The sequence below is a fragment of the Astatotilapia calliptera genome, chromosome 5 (genome assembly GCF_964374335.1).
Source record: "Astatotilapia calliptera chromosome 5, fAstCal68.1, whole genome shotgun sequence".
NCBI classification, from domain to species: Eukaryota; Metazoa; Chordata; class Actinopteri; order Cichliformes; family Cichlidae; genus Astatotilapia; species Astatotilapia calliptera.
The window spans coordinates 942,271-959,540 of NC_137426.1; the positions used below are offsets into that span (position 1 = coordinate 942,271).

Below are 17,270 nucleotides of genomic sequence, written 5' to 3' on the forward strand. Positions count from 1 at the left end.
GTTTGATCGAGTTTCCTTTAGTTTTTATTGAGCACTTAGTGAAAAAGCTGAAGGTTCGACTGGTTCAGGTTAAATGTTCTTAAATGCGATGACATTATTTAAATGGATGCTGCCTCCTCGGCACCCTGTGGTGCAGCACACACCAGCGTATAATCTGGTTTCCTTCGTTAAGCCTGAGGACACAACACTGGTATGTTTTTATATGCAGAGGCATGCTGGGAAAACTCCTCCCACCTTGAAACAGCTGCTGTGATTAGTGCTCCTCTAACTGGCTCCCTCGAAGGGTTCGTTTGCACCGTCGCTGTGGAAAAACCGTCAGAGCTCAAAACCCTGGATGCTTTCGTCTCCAGAGCTGGACTTTGTATTTCCTATGATGTTGACTCTGAATCACTTTATCTTGTTTATGTTTCTGCTGTATTCATGTTGTTTTTATGTTGTAATTTTGGAGTAATTCCCCTTCGTTACACGCGGCCTGCATGAATGCAGAGCAGTGTGCCGTACCTCAGTACTCGCCTCGCTGTGACTCACTGTGAGTTTGTGTGAAAAAACTTCTTTAGATTCGTCCTGTAACAGTCAGCGAGTGAAAGCAGCGTCTCTGATCTCTGCCGCGATGATCGCTGGTGTTGTTGCGGACTTATCTGCTGACTTACGTGCAGCTCAGGAGGATTTACTGTCTCACTCGTGTTGTTGGGTCTGTGTTTCCACAAGCCCCGCTAATTCTAGAGACTTATTCATCATGAAGAAAACAAGACAGTCGATCGATCGATTATTTGCGCAAGGGAGGCCTCGTCTGTGTCCACCACGAAAATGACCCCCAGATCTGACCTCCTCCTGCTGCCTTTTATTGAGAGACAGTTCACACAAAACACGTCAGAACAAAGCCACGCCCCCTTGGTTCTAAGACAAAGCATTTTATATATATATGTGTGAACTTCTGTAAGAGTGTGTGTGTGTCAGACCTCCTGCTGACCAAAGGGTCGTAAACGCAGGAAGCTTACATCAAAAGAAACAGATCTTTCAGATAGGATGTATCTACAATAAAACCTCCCCCAGCACAGAGTGGTTGGAGAGGTGGTCAGGATCAAAGGAATGGCTTTGATCCTACTGCTTGAACTAAGACTGTACAAATTTAAGAAACACAATGGCAACATTCAACAATTAGACTTAACACGTGTTGTTTTAAAATCACAGATTAGGCAGAGCCATGTCTCCCCTTCCAGTGTTACCGTGCGTTCATTCTTTAACAGGTGTCTGCCCTCCATGTGTATCGACTGCAGGCCTGAGGTCGGCGTCTCTGCACCATTTACGGGTAGTTTGAGAACGTCCCCCCTGAACGCGCTGAGAATCTGCTGCAGAACTGATGGATGTAACTTCAGGGCAAAATAATAATTTGTGCAAATCTGTGTGGAGCAGTTATTTTATACAGCAATCAGATTAATGTGAAAGAGCTCGAACATCTGCTTCCAACAACAGCGATTGAATCCTTTCTTTCTTGCCTCCTACACCACTACAACCCTGGCAGCCTGCTCCTGATGCTGCGAGAGCTGTGCACGAAAATAGAGAAGAAACGTAAACATCAGTAAAGTGACATTAAACAAAGATGAGTCCGTTCCATCTTTGTCTTTAAATAGGAACTGCTGGAATAAAACCCTGTGCATGTGGAAACTCTGAGTACACTTTGAGATAAGATAGAAGTCATCTTGTCATATTTCACTGTGATGTGTGACGTGAACTTTTTTATTCATTCCTGAGTCTAAAACAAAACTGTGCTGACATGAAACCCGCTCGTTTCCAGCTCCGTCTATGAGAAGCCACGAGCAGCTCTGCAGAGTCAATAATCCTGCTTTACCTGACTCAGAAGTAGCTCCTCCTCCTTTAAGCCAACAGTGTTCTCCCTCCTGAACAGAAGCTCTGAACCTCAGGAGGGTGGAGCTTCTGTCTTGTTGAAAAATAAACCCTGATACACTGAGTGCTCAGAGCAGTGTGCAGCTTTAGCTTTGAGCTCAGAGGGATTAATTGTATTTGTATTTATATATCAAATCACAGCAACATTCACTTCAAGGTGCTAAAAACCCGACAATAATACAGAGAAAACCCAACAATCACATGAAGAAGAAACCTCCAGCAGAACCAGGCTCAGGGAGGGGCGGGGCCATCAGCTGCGTAACACACTTTGAGTGCAGAGTGGAAACGTTCTACATTAGAACCTATTTACCGTCTGCTGTGAGAGCACGCACTGTGATACACTGAGCTCGTTATTTTATCAACATCCAGCTGTGAAACAGGACAAATATGGGAAATAAGAAACTTTTGATAGGGTTAGGGTGGATTTTAGCCACGTACGCTGAAGGAATACTAATCAATGTCTCCATTTGTGAATGTGAAATAGGCTCCTACACATCGTTTTAATACAGCGTTTCCCCCTGAGCCTCACCTCGCTGACTCTAGCTCAACCTGCGCCTTGGTGGATCCTCAGAGTTTCACTATTTAGTGCGGTAATGATGAGCATGTTTGTGTGGCTCCACTCTCTGCAGAGACTCTCCAACACTCGTGCAGATCCTGATCAATGCCATCTGCTCACGAGAAGACAAACCATTAGTGGAGTGGATGCTAATGAAGTTCCAGGTGAACCTGGTGAGTTCAGACGGATTTTCAGAGAGCGAGGAAACACGAATGAAACAGCACGATGCGCCTTCTCTGCTGCACGAAAGATAAACAGGATTGCTGTACCTCTGTAATTAGACAGCTATTAATCATCTGCAGCCACAAAGAGCTGAAATGGAAACAGCAGAGGATGTTTCTCCCTCCCTGGGAGAATCTCAGAGAGGAGAATGTGAGATCTCTGGAGCTTTCGAGCTTTGTGTGTCAGTGTAAAGTCAGCAAACAGCCTCTCCTCTCTCGGAACAGCGATGACCTTTCTTTTCCACTGCTGGGATTTCTGTTTGCTTGTTAGGCTGAGCCTGGTGGTATTGTATTTGGCTTTGCAGTTCCCTGAATCATCTCTGAATATTTTGGCTGCATTTTAACACAGAGCTGGGAGCTGGGAGGGGTTTTGTTTGAGCTCAGTGCTCCTGCAGCGTCCACAGATCCCCATTAACCCATCACTTTCTGCCGTTTTTGCTTCTGTTGAGGCCAAATGGAAACGTGACGTGCTACCTGGTGGTCATCATTCACCGGCTGTAGAGGTCTGGACCAGGGTGGGTTTATAAAGTTGATTTTCCACGTACGCAGACACGCCGTCGGGGCTGAAAGATAAGATAAGATAAGATAAGATAACCTTTATTAGTCCCACACGTGGGAAATTTGTTTTGTCACAGCAGGAAGTGGACAGTGCAAAAGTTATGAGGTAAAAATTAGAATACAATAAGAATAAATACAGTACACAACTGTACAGAATAGAATAAAATCAAATCAAAATCAAATCAAATCAAATCAAATCAAATCACTTTTATTGTCACATCACATGTGCAGGCACACTGGCACAGCACATGCGAGTGAAATTCTTGTGTGCGAGCCCCACAAGCAACAGAGATGTGCAAACACAACAACACAAACGAGCAAAATACAAGAATGGCCAACCTGAAACTAATAAATATATGTACAATATATAATAGTGTATGCATTTCTGGATGTGTATACTAAATATTTTCCTACGTGTGTGTGTGTGTGTGTGTGTGTGTGTGTGTGTATACACATTTTTACAAATTAAATAGTAAAAAAAAAAAAAAAAAAAAATAATAATAATAATAATAAAATATATAAAATATACAGAGTTGAATATGTGCAAAACAAGTGGCATTTATATACAGTGTGGAGTGCATAATGTTGAAGTTCCAGTAGTGAAGCTGAGGTGTCTATGACGTGTTCAGCAGTCTGATGGCCTGGTGGAAGAAGCTGTCTCTCAGTCTGCTGGTACGGGACCGGATGCTGCAGAACCTCCTTCCTGATGGAAGTAGTCTGAACAGTTTATGGCTGGGGTGACTGGAGTCCTTGATGATCCTCCCCGCTTTCCTCAGGCACCGCTTCCTGTAGATGTCTTGGAGGGAGGGAAGCTCACCTCCAATTATCCGTTCAGAGCACCGCACTACTCGCTGGAGAGCTTTGCAGTTGTAAGCGGTGCTGTTGCCGTACCAGGTGGTGATGCATCCAGTGAGGATGCTCTCAATGGCACAGTGATAGAAGGTCCTGAGGATGCGGGGGCTCATGCCGAATCTTTTCAGTCTCCTGAGAAAGAAGAGGCGCTGCTGCGCCTTCTTCACTGTTTTGTTTGTGTGTACTGACCACGTAAGATCCTCAGCCAGATGTACACCAAGGAACCGGAAGCTGCTCACTCTCTCCACAGCAGCGCCGTTGATGGTGATGGGGGTGTGTACTTCTCTGCACCTCCGGAAGTCCACTATCAACTCCTTTGTCTTTGCGACGTTGAGGGTGAGATGGTTGTCTTGACACCAGTGGGTTGATAAGACCCACCACTGTAGTGTCGTCTGCAAACTTCACGATGATGTTGGAGTTGTTAGTGGCTGTGCAGTCGTAGGTGTAGAGTGAGTACAGGAGAGGGCTCAGTACACACCCCTGTGGAGCACCAGTGTTCAGTGTGATGGGGGATGAGGTGATGCTGCCCAGTCTGACCACCTGGCGTCTGTCAGACAGGAAGCTAAGGATCCAGCTGCAGAGGGAGCTGCTCAGTCCTAGATCCTGCAGTTTCCTGTCCAGCTTCGAGGGAACGATGGTATTGGATGCTGAGCTGTAATCTACAAACAGCATTCTCACATACGTGTCTCTCTTCTCCAGGTGTGACAGGGCAGTATGTAGTGTCAGGGCTATGGCATCATCAGTGGACCTGTTGTGGCGGTATGCAAACTGTAGAGGGTCCAGTGAGTCGGGTAGTGCAGAGCAGATGAAGTCCCTGACCAGCTTCTCGAAGCATTTGCTTACGATGGGGGTCAGGGCTACAGGTCGCCAGTCGTTCAATGAGGAGATGGTGGAGGATTTGGGTACAGGGACGATGGTGGCCATTTTGAAGCAGGCTGGGACTACAGACAGAGAGAGGGAAAGGTTGAAGATGTGCGTGAACACTCCAGCCAGCTGAGCCGCGCATGACCTGAGGACGCGGCCGGGAATCCCGTCCGGACCAGTAGCTTTGCGTGCGTTCACCTTCCTGAAGCACTTCCGCACATCCTCCTCAGACACAGTGTGCGCACTGACGTCATCCGCGGTGCGCACACTGTCCGGTCTCATGGTGTTCGCCGTGTCGAATCTAGCGTAGAATACGCTTAGATCCTCACACAGAGAGGCCGTGGTCTGCGGTGTGCTGGTTTTCCCTCTAAAGTCTGTGATCGTGTTTAGTCCCTGCCACATACTCCGAGGGTTGTCAAACTGTTGCTCCACCCTGTCCCTGTACTCACGTTTGGCTGCTTTGATCGTCTTCCAGAGTTGGTAATGTGCGTGTTTGTAGTCCGATGTGTTCGCGGAGGCAAAGGCGGTGCTCCGTGCCGCCAGTGCCGCGCGAACATCTCCGTTAATCCAGGGTTTTTTATTTGGGAAGGATTTAACTGTTCTGGATGGGACGACATCTTCCACGCATTTCCTGATAAATCCACAGACTGAGTCTGTGTATTCATCAATGTCCCTGGCAGCCACGTGAAACATTTCCCAGTCCGCGTGATCAAAACAGTCCCGCAGCGCAGACTCCGATTGGTCCGTCCAACAGTGCACCGCCCTCCGGGTTGGAGCTTCCTGTTTCAGCTTCTGCCTGTAGGCGGGCAGGAGCAGGATGGAGCAGTGATCTGATTGGCCGAATGGGGTGCGGGGGAGGGCTTTGTACGCATCCCGGAAAGAGGTGTAGCAGTGGTCGAGTAGCCGGTCTCCACGCGTGTTAAAATGGATGTGTTGGTGGAGTTTGGGTGAGACTTTCTTCAGGTTTCCCTTATTAAAGTCCCCGGTCGTGATAAACGCTGCTTCTGGGTGTGCGGTTTCCTCGCTGCTGATCGCGCTGTACAGTTCCCTGAGTGCACGGTCAGTGTCGGCTTGTGGGGGAATGTAAACAGCCGTAATAATCACTGCTGTAAATTCCCTCGGTAGCCAGAATGGCCGGCACTTAATCATCAGGTACTCCAGGTCCGGTGAGCAGAAGGATTTGACCGGGTGCACGTTCGCATAATCACACCAGCTGTTGTTGATCATGAAACATACACCACCGCCTCTGCTTTTCCCAGTAAGATCCTGTGACCTGTCCGCGCGATGCACGGAGAACCCCGGCAGTTGAGTCCGGTACCTTGTCCGATAGCCAGGTTTCTGTGAGGCAGATCACGCAGCAGTCCCGCATCTCTCGCTGGAATGAGATCCGTGCTGGAAGCTCGCACAGCTTGTTCTCCAGAGACTGCACATTAGCCAGTAATAAACTGGGTAACGGTGGTCTGTAAGTGCGCCGTCTCAGTCGAACCAGAACGCCAGATCTTCTCCCTCTGCGTCGGCGTTTGCGGCCTCCAGGGCCAGAGAACAAAGGCGTCTCAGGTGAGATGAATGGGGGGTCTGCAAACGGAGCGTCCGTGTTGCAAAACTTGAACTCCGGAAAGTTATAAGAAAGACCGTCTTTTATGTCCAGTAAGGTTTGTCGGTCGTACACAAGGAGACAAGTGCTGCTCGTGAAAAAATAAAGGAAAAGTAAAATTAAACACAGAAGAAAGCCGTTGCTTGGGGGAGCTCGCGACGAGGCTGCCATACTCGGCGCCATCTTGAGAAACATATAAAATACTATATACAGTAGAATAAAATAAAATAAATATACAATAAGATAAAAATAGAATACAAATACAAATACTATATACAACTGAGTAAAAATACAACGATGACAGAAAGGATTATTGCACCGACATCTCTCCGTCACGCCAACCAAAATTCACTGAACCAGCAGCAACAGAAGAGCCAAGATCCAGAAGGTACGCTTCACGTTTGATACACATGGTCACGAGTTTTCTCTGACTTTGGCTGTTCCACCAGGATAAAATCACACTTCCTGCACAGCTCTGTCTCTCAGTGCCCAGAGACCAGTTTACCATCAAATCTCTGTTTTCTGCTTTATTCTCTGCTTATTACGCAGCAGTTCAGTGCCGCCAGCTGCTGAATGACCTCCGACAGGAAAGCCTCGTTTCTGCTGTTCAATACTGAAGAAATGTAAACTTTTTAAAATGATGCCAAACTGCAACTCTGTTAGCTGTGTCTCTAATAAAGCTCTGTAGCTCTGCTCTGCTTCACTTCAGCAGCATCAGCTAATGTTCAGTTGCTGATTCATGGTTTTCTTCAGTTTCTGATTGACTGCAGGATAATTTTTCTTTCTGCAGTAACGATAAATGATTTCTGACTGAGTCAAAACTGAATTGAATCAGTTATAGAAATCAGTGAGGACACCCACCCTGCCCATGGTACATCACCAACAGACGGAGTCACCGTATTACTCCACCTACTACCCTAATTTAATAATCAAGTCAGTCAACACGCACGCCAGCCGACTCCCGTAGCCGACGTCGCCTCCTAAGAGGAAGAGGAAAAGAACCCTCGCAAACGGAAACAAACGGGGAAGGCAAAGCAGCAGCTAGGCTAACTTCTGTTAGCCTAGCGTAGAAAAGCCGTAGCAACCCCGCTGTAAAGCTCCTGGCCGCCCACTAAGGCCCACACTTGCTCCAATACATAATGAGTGTTTACTATAAAAGAACAATGAAAGGCAGAGATCGTAACAAAGCTGAGTTACGTACCAATTAAACGGCGTCACTCGATTTATTAACAGAGTGGTTCATAGGAGGTTTCTGCAGCTACGACCACTAAACAACATTGGTTTACCACAGAGTGAGATAATGTACGCATGCGCCAAATAAACACCGACCAGCCGCAATGGAGGCTTCAAGCAGGTATCCGCGGGTCATGTCTGTAACACGAATAACATTAATGAACACACGCACCACCCAGCCAGGCTGAGACAGCAGCGACATGCACGCAGCTCCCACCTGCAACACCGGGGGAAGTCATGTGACCGAAAGGAGACGACAACAGGTACGCGATTTGGGGATGCTCAGGTGGCCGCTACTATTTATACTAGCACCCCCTAATGCGCCTGACTAAAAGTGGGATCAGCCAGAACATAATATTCATCCTGCCACAATCTGTATCACATCTATCTAATAGACTCCAGTTTGTGCATGTAAATGGAGAGTCCTCTTCACACACTGAGGTTAATTATGGAGTTCCACAGGGTTCAGTGCTAGGACCAATTCTGTTTACATTATACATGCTTCCCTTAGGCAGCATCATTAGAAGACATAGCATACATTTACACTGCTATGCAGATGACACCCAGCTCTATCTGTCCATGAAGCCAGATAACACACACCAATGAGTTAAACTGCAGGAATGTCTTAAAGACATAAAGACCTGGATGGCCGCAAACTTTCTGCTTCTTAATTCAGATCAAACTGAGGTTATTGTACTCGGCCCTGAAAAGCTTAGAAATATGGTATCTAACCAGATTCTTACTCTGGATGGCATTACCTTGGCCTCCAGTAACGCTGTGAGGAACCTTGGAGTCATTTTTGACCAGGACATGTCCTTCAATGCATATATTAAGATAAGATAAGAAGAACTTTATTTATCCCGAGGGAAATTCTTTTGTTATACCCATGCTCAATGCAGCAGAGAGATAGAGGAGCAGAGGAATAAGACATACATTATGTACAATAGAATACAAGTATACACTAATATACAGTAGGATAGTGCAAAATATAATATCAAATAACTGTAACAAGTAACAATAAAACTATATCCTGAGAAATAAATAGCTTAGCTATCAGTGCAGGTGATCCTAAAAGTATTAGCATAGTATTGTGCAAATGGATAAAAGAGTAGCAGCATATGATGGGGAGATGAAACAAACATTCAATGAAAAACTGTTGGGTGATATTGCACCGTACACAGCAACTTCAAAAGTGTTAAATGTTTTGGTGTTAATAGTCTTCTTGCAAAAGTAGAGTTAATTTTACTCTAAGCAGAGTCACATTCTTTTAATGTAACTCTGAGGTGTAAAATGATAGTAGTTAAAATCGAGTGTTAAAAATGAGTGTTTCTCTGTCAAATCTGGAGGTGTTACAATGGAAACATTAACCCTTGACCTCTTAACTCTGAACTCCTACAGGGGCTATGACACCAACAGAGTAAATTCACAGACTCCAATCAAAGCTGAAGTGAAGCCGTTTCAGAACATTTTGCTCTACATAATTAAGTTGTTTGCCATGCTTGGTAAGTCATTTTTTCAAAGATTGTTTCAATTATTATCATGAGCTTTTACTTCTGTGGCTCTTTGGAGTTGAGACAAAGCTGTGTGAAAGGCATTAGCCATGTTGCTCGCTGATAGCATAATATTCTGTTTTAGCTAGCTGAAAGGTATTGTTTGCGGGCAAATACCACAGCCTTGAAAAAAGCTTGCATGTGAATTTTCAGTCAAACTTTTGGTCAAATACACCTAAAACAATGTGTAGAACGTGAAATGTTGGTATAATGGTGCTACTTGAAGCCTGAAGCCTGATCCCATCTGCCGGTGGATCACTGACTTCCTGACGGACAGGAAGCAGCATGCGAGGCTGGGAAAGAATGTCTCGGACTCCCGGACCATCAGCACCGGCTCCCCTCAGGGCTGTGTTCTTTCTCCTCTGCTCTTCTCCCTGTACACCAACTGCTGCACCTCCACCCACCAGTCTGTCAAGCTAATCAAGTTTGCAGATGACACCACCATTATTGGGCTCATCTCTGACGGGGATGAGTCTGCCTACAGGAGGGAGGTTGAACGTCTGGTGTCCTGGTGCAGCCACAACAACCTGGTGCTGAATGCCCAGAAGACAGTGGAGATTATTGTGGACTTCAGGAAGCACACAGCCCCACTCCCCCCCATCATCCTGACTGACACCCCCATCACCTCTGTGGACTCATTCCGCTTCCTGGGTACCACCATCACCCAGGACCTGAAGTGGGAGCCCACCATCACCTCCATCATCAAGAAAGCCCAGCAGAGGATGTACTTCCTGAGGCAGCTGAAGAAATTCAACCTGCCAACACGGACGATGATGCAGTTCTACACCGCAATCATCGAGTCCATCCTCACCTCCTCCATCACCGTGTGGTACGCTGGAGCCTCTATCAGGGACAAACAGAGACTGCAGCGTGTTGTGCGCTCTGCTGAGAAGGTGGTTGGCTGCAGACTCCCATCTCTGCAGGACCTGTGCACCTCCAGGACACTGCGGCGTGCAGCTCGGATCTCAGCTGACCCTTCTCACCCTGGACACAGTCTGTTTGACCTGCTCCCCTCAGGCAGGAGGCTCCGGTCCATTCGCACCAGAACCTCTCGCCATAAGAACAGTTTCTTCCCCTCTGCTGTTGGACACATGAACAATAACCACATGATTGTCCCCGCCACTAACACATGACCCTACGCTGTGTTCACTGCATCATTTCATGTTTGGCACTGATCACCACCTGCACTCATGTATATATCTTTCTACGTAGCACTCATAATTCTTATTCTCATGTATATATCTCATGTATATCTCATGCACATATCTTTCTACGTAGCACTTTTAATTCTTATTCTTACTTTTATTTATTTATTTTTTTTCATGTCTATTTAAGTGCTATTTATGACACTATGTTTGCACTGAAGCACTGCAGCAATTTCCTAATGTTGTAAACCTCAACATCTGGCAATAAACCCCATTCTGATTCGGATTCTGATTCTGATTCTGAAAACGATCGGCCATAAAAAAAACAAAAAGCGAGCAAACAGCAGTAGCAGGCGTCCTGACTGGATTCTACGTTAGCATAGATCCCTCCAGAGTTTTGTGCACACGGTTTAGGTAAAAATGAAAAAGGTTGAGGTTTTACATTTAGTTCAGTATTACCTGTTGCCTGTGTCTTTGTCTTTTGGGAAAATACTTTACACAAGTAATGGCTCAAAAATCATTCCTTTTCTTTTAATATTCCTCAGGAAAATCACCTACAGAGTGAGGAAGAGGATTTCCTGTGGCAGTCAGTTCTTCGGAGCGATGAGTCTTTTGCTGCGTGTGGTCTGATCATGGAGGGGTGCATGGGGTGGGAGGGGTTATCCATGATACAAAGAAGCTTTTTTAGCATTCTCCTCTCAGACACCTCCTAAACAAATATGTGAGACTGCTTTCTTCCATTTGCGCAACATCTCTAAAGTTAGAAATATCCTGTCTCAGAGTGACGCTGAAAAACTAGTTCATGCATTTATTACTTCCAGGCTGGACGACTGTAATTCATTATTATCAGGAAGTCCAAAAAACTCACTGAAAAGCCTTCAGCTAATCCAAAATGCTGCAGCAAGAGTCCTGACAGGGACTAGAAAGAGAGAGCAGATTTCTCCTGTTTTGGCTTCCTGTTAAATCCAGAATTGAATTTAAATTCTTCTCATCACATACAAGGTCTTAAATAATCAGGCCCCATCTTATCTTAATGACGTTGTACTCCCATATCACCCCATCAGAGCACTTCGCTCTCAGACTGCAGGCTTACTTGGACTCTTTGTGTTCATTTTATATGTAGTTTTTGTCCCTCTTTGCACGTTTGCTCTTTGTGTTCTTTTTCTTTCTTTCTGTTGTAAATTTCTGTCTCACTGAAGTTGTCTTCTCTTCGTGGTATGTTGCACATTTTGTCCTTTGATGAACTTCCTCTTGTTCCGTAATCCTTCCACAGGGACGGATGAACCTAAATATTTGGTTTTTGTCCAAAGTGTGTGTTGCGGTGATGAAGGGATGGCACTCAGAGTGACAGTGAGTGTGAGCCGGCAGAGAGCAGAAGAATAACAGCAGGATGAATAAATGAAAAGCAGCAGTGCTAATTTAGGAGTGCTCACTGGCTGCATTCCCGGCATTCCCCTCAGCTTCAGGCTGCGACACCGACACATCTGACACATTACCAACACGATACTGATGTGCTGACCTGCTGACAGGAGGAGGAGGAGGGAGTCTCAGTGCAAACACAGCCGAAGCTCATTGCTTTAAACATGTTGTGTTCCTTACATCATGTCGTCACGATGGTGGCAGTTTGTTGGAGTCCAGCGTGGTTTCTGAATTTTGATTGAGCCTCTCCTAATGAGCTGTGACTGTTAATGAACCAGCTGCACAAGTCTTCCTTCACTCCTGTTGATTAGTGCCTGAATTTGTTTCTGCTCCTTAAATTTCACTTCATATTCATGACTAACACTGTGATTACAACCAGCAGGCAAGTGCTTTCATCCAGTATTATTACAGCTGTGGACAGCAATTTAATTTATACAGCGCCACATCACAACAACAGTCGCCTCCGTGAGCTTTATACTGTAACTTAAAGACCCCACAACAATACAAAACGACAGAGAAAAACCCAACAATCAGATGACCGCCTATGAGCAAGCACTTTGGTGACAGTGGGAAGAAAAAACTCCCTTTTAACAGGAAGAAACCTCCAGCAGCCCCAGGCTCAGGGAGGGGCGGGACCATCTGCCAGGTGGGGGGGAATGAGGACAGGACAAAGACACGCTGTGGGAGAGAGCCAGAGATTAATCATAACTAATGATTCAATGCAGAGAGATGCAGGGTCTCCTGATCCAACTATATGCTTTATCTAAAAGGAAAGTAGGGCGGGGCCTGAAAGCTGAAGGCTCTGCCTCCTTCACCATCTCTAGGCTGGTAAAGGACCTCGGCTGCTGTTTCCAGATCAGCAGGAAGTCCTGTTCTGACCTCTTACACTGAGATTACTGCATGATTTCACCACCAACCTCAAATATAAAAGTCACAGGGAGGATCATCCCCGACACCAGAGCTGGGCCTCTGTGACCGAGCAGTGTTCAGATGAAGAGGCCACAGCTGCCCCTCAGGTGAGGACTGACAGCAGGAGGCTCATAACTCTCCCCGCAAAATGAAAATCCAGTGGGAGGATGAGTTTCCACACACTGAGGAGTGTCATCAGAGGGATGAGAGAACATCGTGTGTTCCACGAGCTCCATCGCTGAAGCTGAGGGACTCAGGCAGGTGAGGTTTGTGCAGGTGCACAGGTGTGTGCTGCTGACAGAGGAAGTCAAAAGCTGCATATCTCCTGCAGTCTTTACTGGATGGGCACACTGAGAGCAGCTGTGATGCTTTAATATTTATTATAGTTCGGCTCAAGTGGCTCCAGCAGTTTTACACGTACAGCCCAGAGTGTCTGCATCGTTGTGCTGCTGTCAAAACGAGATGCCAAAATGAAAATGACGCTTTAAAAAGAGAAATACAGGAGCTACGAGGGAAACGTCCTCAGGCTGTGAGTATATGTTTAACTGCTGGATCTTCAGGTGAAAGGATGAAAAAGTTCAGCTCAGATGGAGTGAATGAGGCGAGCGCGACACAAAGAAACATGACATTTCATCGTTTTCGCCGTGCGCCCGAGCTCCCGCCGTGAAACCATTCTGCTGCACTTTGTGATGAATAATAAAAGCAAGCAAAATGCTAATTGTAGACGAGCGCCTGGGCAGCCGTCCCCATTTCATGGAGCTCAACCTTTCACTTCGGTTTGAAGAACCTCTTTGCTTATCGGTTTAAATGAGGGGAATAAAATGCTTTCAGGGCCTCGTTTGTTAAATCGCCTGCTATTCGAATCCAGCTTCCTTCACCCACTTTAACTCACATCCACATAAATAACTCATAAGGTTTTTAATTAGCTCATTCTACCGTGTGAGTCATTAAAAGTCAATGTAACCCACTTATGTAACACCTCAAGTCTGGATCCTGTTGTATTTGCATGAGAGAGAGAATGAGAGCAGAAGCATGTTGATGTTGTTCGCAGCTTTCTGTTTTCCTTCAGGACTTCTGTGAAACGCCACAAACCCAAGGCTGAGCCCGATAACTGATCTCAGTTCAGCCTGGAAAGCAGGAACACTGTTGTAATTACTGAGGAAAAACATCACAGCTAAAACTGACGAGGTGGCATCGGTGTGAGCAGATACGTTACTGTTTTGTCAAAAGCAGAAAAAAGTCATGGAAGAATTAAAAGGACGAGTTTAGTTTCCTGCAAAATGCTTCAAATATGAGCAGTGAGTGACGTGGTGGGAATGATCCAGAACCCAAGGCCTCGGTGAATACGTGACATCTGAACTGCTGTTTGAAAAGGTTCAAAGACGGGCGATGCCGATCTCAAAGGGGGCGGCAGCTCCGAATTCTCTGCTCTGAAGTCCTGAATGCGTCTCCAGATTGACAGTTAGTCTTTAACCAAAGGACAGGAGGGAGAAGGAGCGTGCAGCGGTGTGTAGGTGAGAACAGCAGCTTCTCCTGTGCTTTGTTAGGCAGCCAGACTCCACTGCAGCAGTCCAGACGCGAGGTGATGAAGGCACATCAGGTTTAGATGGAAGCTTTAGCATCAGAGCTAGCACACCGCTAAACTACAACGCTAGCTAGCTAAACATCATTCTGCTTCTCGGTGACTCCAGCGACCTGATGCAGTCATTAGCTAATATGTCTGTGAAGGTTCTCAGTCATCCAGGTCATCGTAGTCAAAGGAGCTTGCAAAGAAAAGCGTCTGGACTTCTTTAAGTTGCTTGAAGACGTTTCACCTCTCATCCGAGAAGCTTCTTCAGTTCTAAGGTCAAATGGTGGAGAGTCCCAGATATAAACCTAGTGGGAGTTTCCCCCCACAGAGGGACAAAAGGACCCCTGATGATCCTCTAACCGCCTGAGCCAAGGTGGGAAACTGGGCGTGGGTCCCAATCAGCCAGAGTTTCAGGTGTGTTCATTGTGAAACCTGGCCCCACCTTATCATGTGATTTCCTGAGGTCAGATGGCCCAGGATGTGAGTGGGCGTTAAGGTGTCTGGGAAGGATCTCAAAACTGGATTATAGATGGCAGACAGTTGGTGTCGTAAACCCCGCCTCTGTTCAAAGATGGTCGCTCACAGTGGACATAGATGCTTCTTTCACTCCTCTTTCAAACCATCTGTCCTCTCTGTCCAAAATGTGAACATTGGCATCCTCGAAAGAGTGACCTTTGACCTTTAGATGCAGATGGACTGCTGAGTCTGGTACTGTGGAGGTGGCTCTTCTGTGTTGTGCCATGCGCTTGTGAAGTGGCTGTTTGGTCTCTCCAATGTAGAGGTCTGAGCATTCCTCGCTGCACTGTACAGCATACACCACATTGTTAAGTTTGTGTTTTGGAGTTTTGTCTTTCAGGTGAACCAGTTTGTGTCTGAGTGTGTTGCTGGGTCTGAAATACACTGGGATGTCATGCTTGGAGAAAACTCTCCTGAGTTTCTCTGATACACCGGCTACATAGGGGATGACAATGTTGTTGCGTCTGTCCTTCTTATCCTCCCTCGCTGGTGTCTGGTCTTCTTTTCTGTGCCTCTTTGCTGACTTTAAGAACGCCCATTTAGGATAGCCGCACGTTTTGAGTGCTTCCTTTACATGTGTGTGTTCCTTCTTTTTCCCTTCAGGCTTAGAGGGAACATGTTCTGCCCGGTGGTGTAGGGTCCTGATTACTCCAAGTTTGTGTTCCAAAGGGTGATGGGAGTCAAAGAGGAGGTACTGGTCCGTGTGTGTGGGCTTCCCGTAAACTTCGATGTTGAGGTTGCCGTTCTCTTCAATGTGCACGGCGCAGTCCAGGAAAGGCAAACAGTCGTCCTTTGTGTCTTCCCTGGTGAACTTGATGTTTTTATCCACAGCGTTGATGTGCGCAGTGAAGGATTCCACTTCTTGTGTCTTGATTTTGACCCAGGTGTCGTCCACATATCTGTACCAGTGGCTGGGTACTCTTCCTTTGAAAGAGCCAAGAGCCTTCCTTTCCACTTCCTCCATGTAAAGGTTGCTACAATAGGTGACACGGGGGAGCCCATGGCACAGCCATGTTTTTGTCTGTAGAAGCCTTCGTTGTACTTGAAATATGTAGTGGTGAGAGGTGAAACGTCTTCAAGCAACTTAAAGAAGTCCAGACGCTTTCTTTGCAAGCTCCTTTGACAGTCATTAGCTAAGATTTTTCTGCTTCTTGTTTTGTGTTAATTAGTAAATGTTGTAAATTATTAAGATGCAATCAAAGAGGATCCACGTGCAGCCAGACTGGATGCAGAGCTAACAGTGAGCTTTGTTGTTCCCGCCGATTTCACAGAACCAGGAAGCAACAATCCAAGTCAAAGAGCACACCTGGCATTAGAAGTCACATGACCAACACAACAAAATCTGACACAGCGTGTTCAGGTTAAGTGGACCAAGGCCGAGCACGATAATAAGTTAGAGGTTTACAAAATGAAACAAAGAATAACTTCAATTTATAACCCCATACCCAACACATGTGACATCAGCACACAAACTGAGATGCTGAATGTGGTAAAGTTTACACCTGCCTAACTTTAGCAGGCTAACTGTGCATGTTAGCAAATATGTGTAGTTTTTGCCTCACTGATGCTAACATGTGGAAACCAAACCAGACCGATGCTCTGATGCTGTCTGTAGATAAGTCTCCATGCATGCTGCAGTCCAAGCACCGATATGCTTTCATTCAAACGGCCAAAGCAGCCTCCGTGGTTCAGGCAGGAGAAGTGCACGCTCCTTTGCACTGAAACAACACTGTGCAGGACCTTTGTGCCGACTCCAATATGCTTTGGAACTCTTTACTTTACAGACTGCAGAAGCGATAGATCGACACAGGATCGAGATCATAGCAATAAATTGAATAAACCTTGCAAATGGGGCTCAAGTGTCTCAGTCATTCAGGCGACAGAATACCTGCAGCTGCTCCTGCACTGAGAACCGCTTCCAGAGATGTTTTATCTCTCACATTAAATCGAATACGTCTGGTGCCACTCGTCTTTGAGTCTCAGGGTTTAGATTTTCTGTCCTGTATACTTTACCTTTGGGATTTTCCCCTCACAGTTAAGTTGTGTTGTCTGTCAAACTCCACAACGAAGTTTGAAGGCTGAGCATGCCGTGACATCTCGGGGTGCAATTTAAAACCTGACAGACACGTCCCGACTCACGCCGAGACAGCCGCACACAGTGAAATTATTAAACAACACCCAGCAGATGACGGATAGCTTGACATGTTCTCGCCGTTTCGGTTGAGCGCAGAGCGCCCTGTTTAACTCGTGATGCTGTAGCTCAGCTTTCCCAGAGCAGGAGGACCAGATCTGTCTTTATTACAGCAGGAAGCACACAGTGATTAGACAAACACCAGAGTGGTGCACGCTTATCAATACGATCAATAATTCAAAGAAGA

At 46.2% G+C, this 17,270-nt stretch overlaps 1 long non-coding RNA gene across 1 annotated transcript; it reads right to left on the reverse strand.

Annotated features, from left to right (window-relative positions):
- Positions 1-757: 757 nt before the first annotated feature.
- On the reverse strand, positions 758-11,943 carry LOC145428807 (uncharacterized). The gene is made up of 2 exons (XR_013909128.1): positions 10,938-11,943; positions 758-3,245 (listed from the first exon to the last, which is right to left on the reverse strand). It is a non-coding gene; the product is annotated as an uncharacterized LOC145428807 (long non-coding RNA).
- Between the last annotated feature and the right edge of the window lie 5,327 nt (positions 11,944-17,270).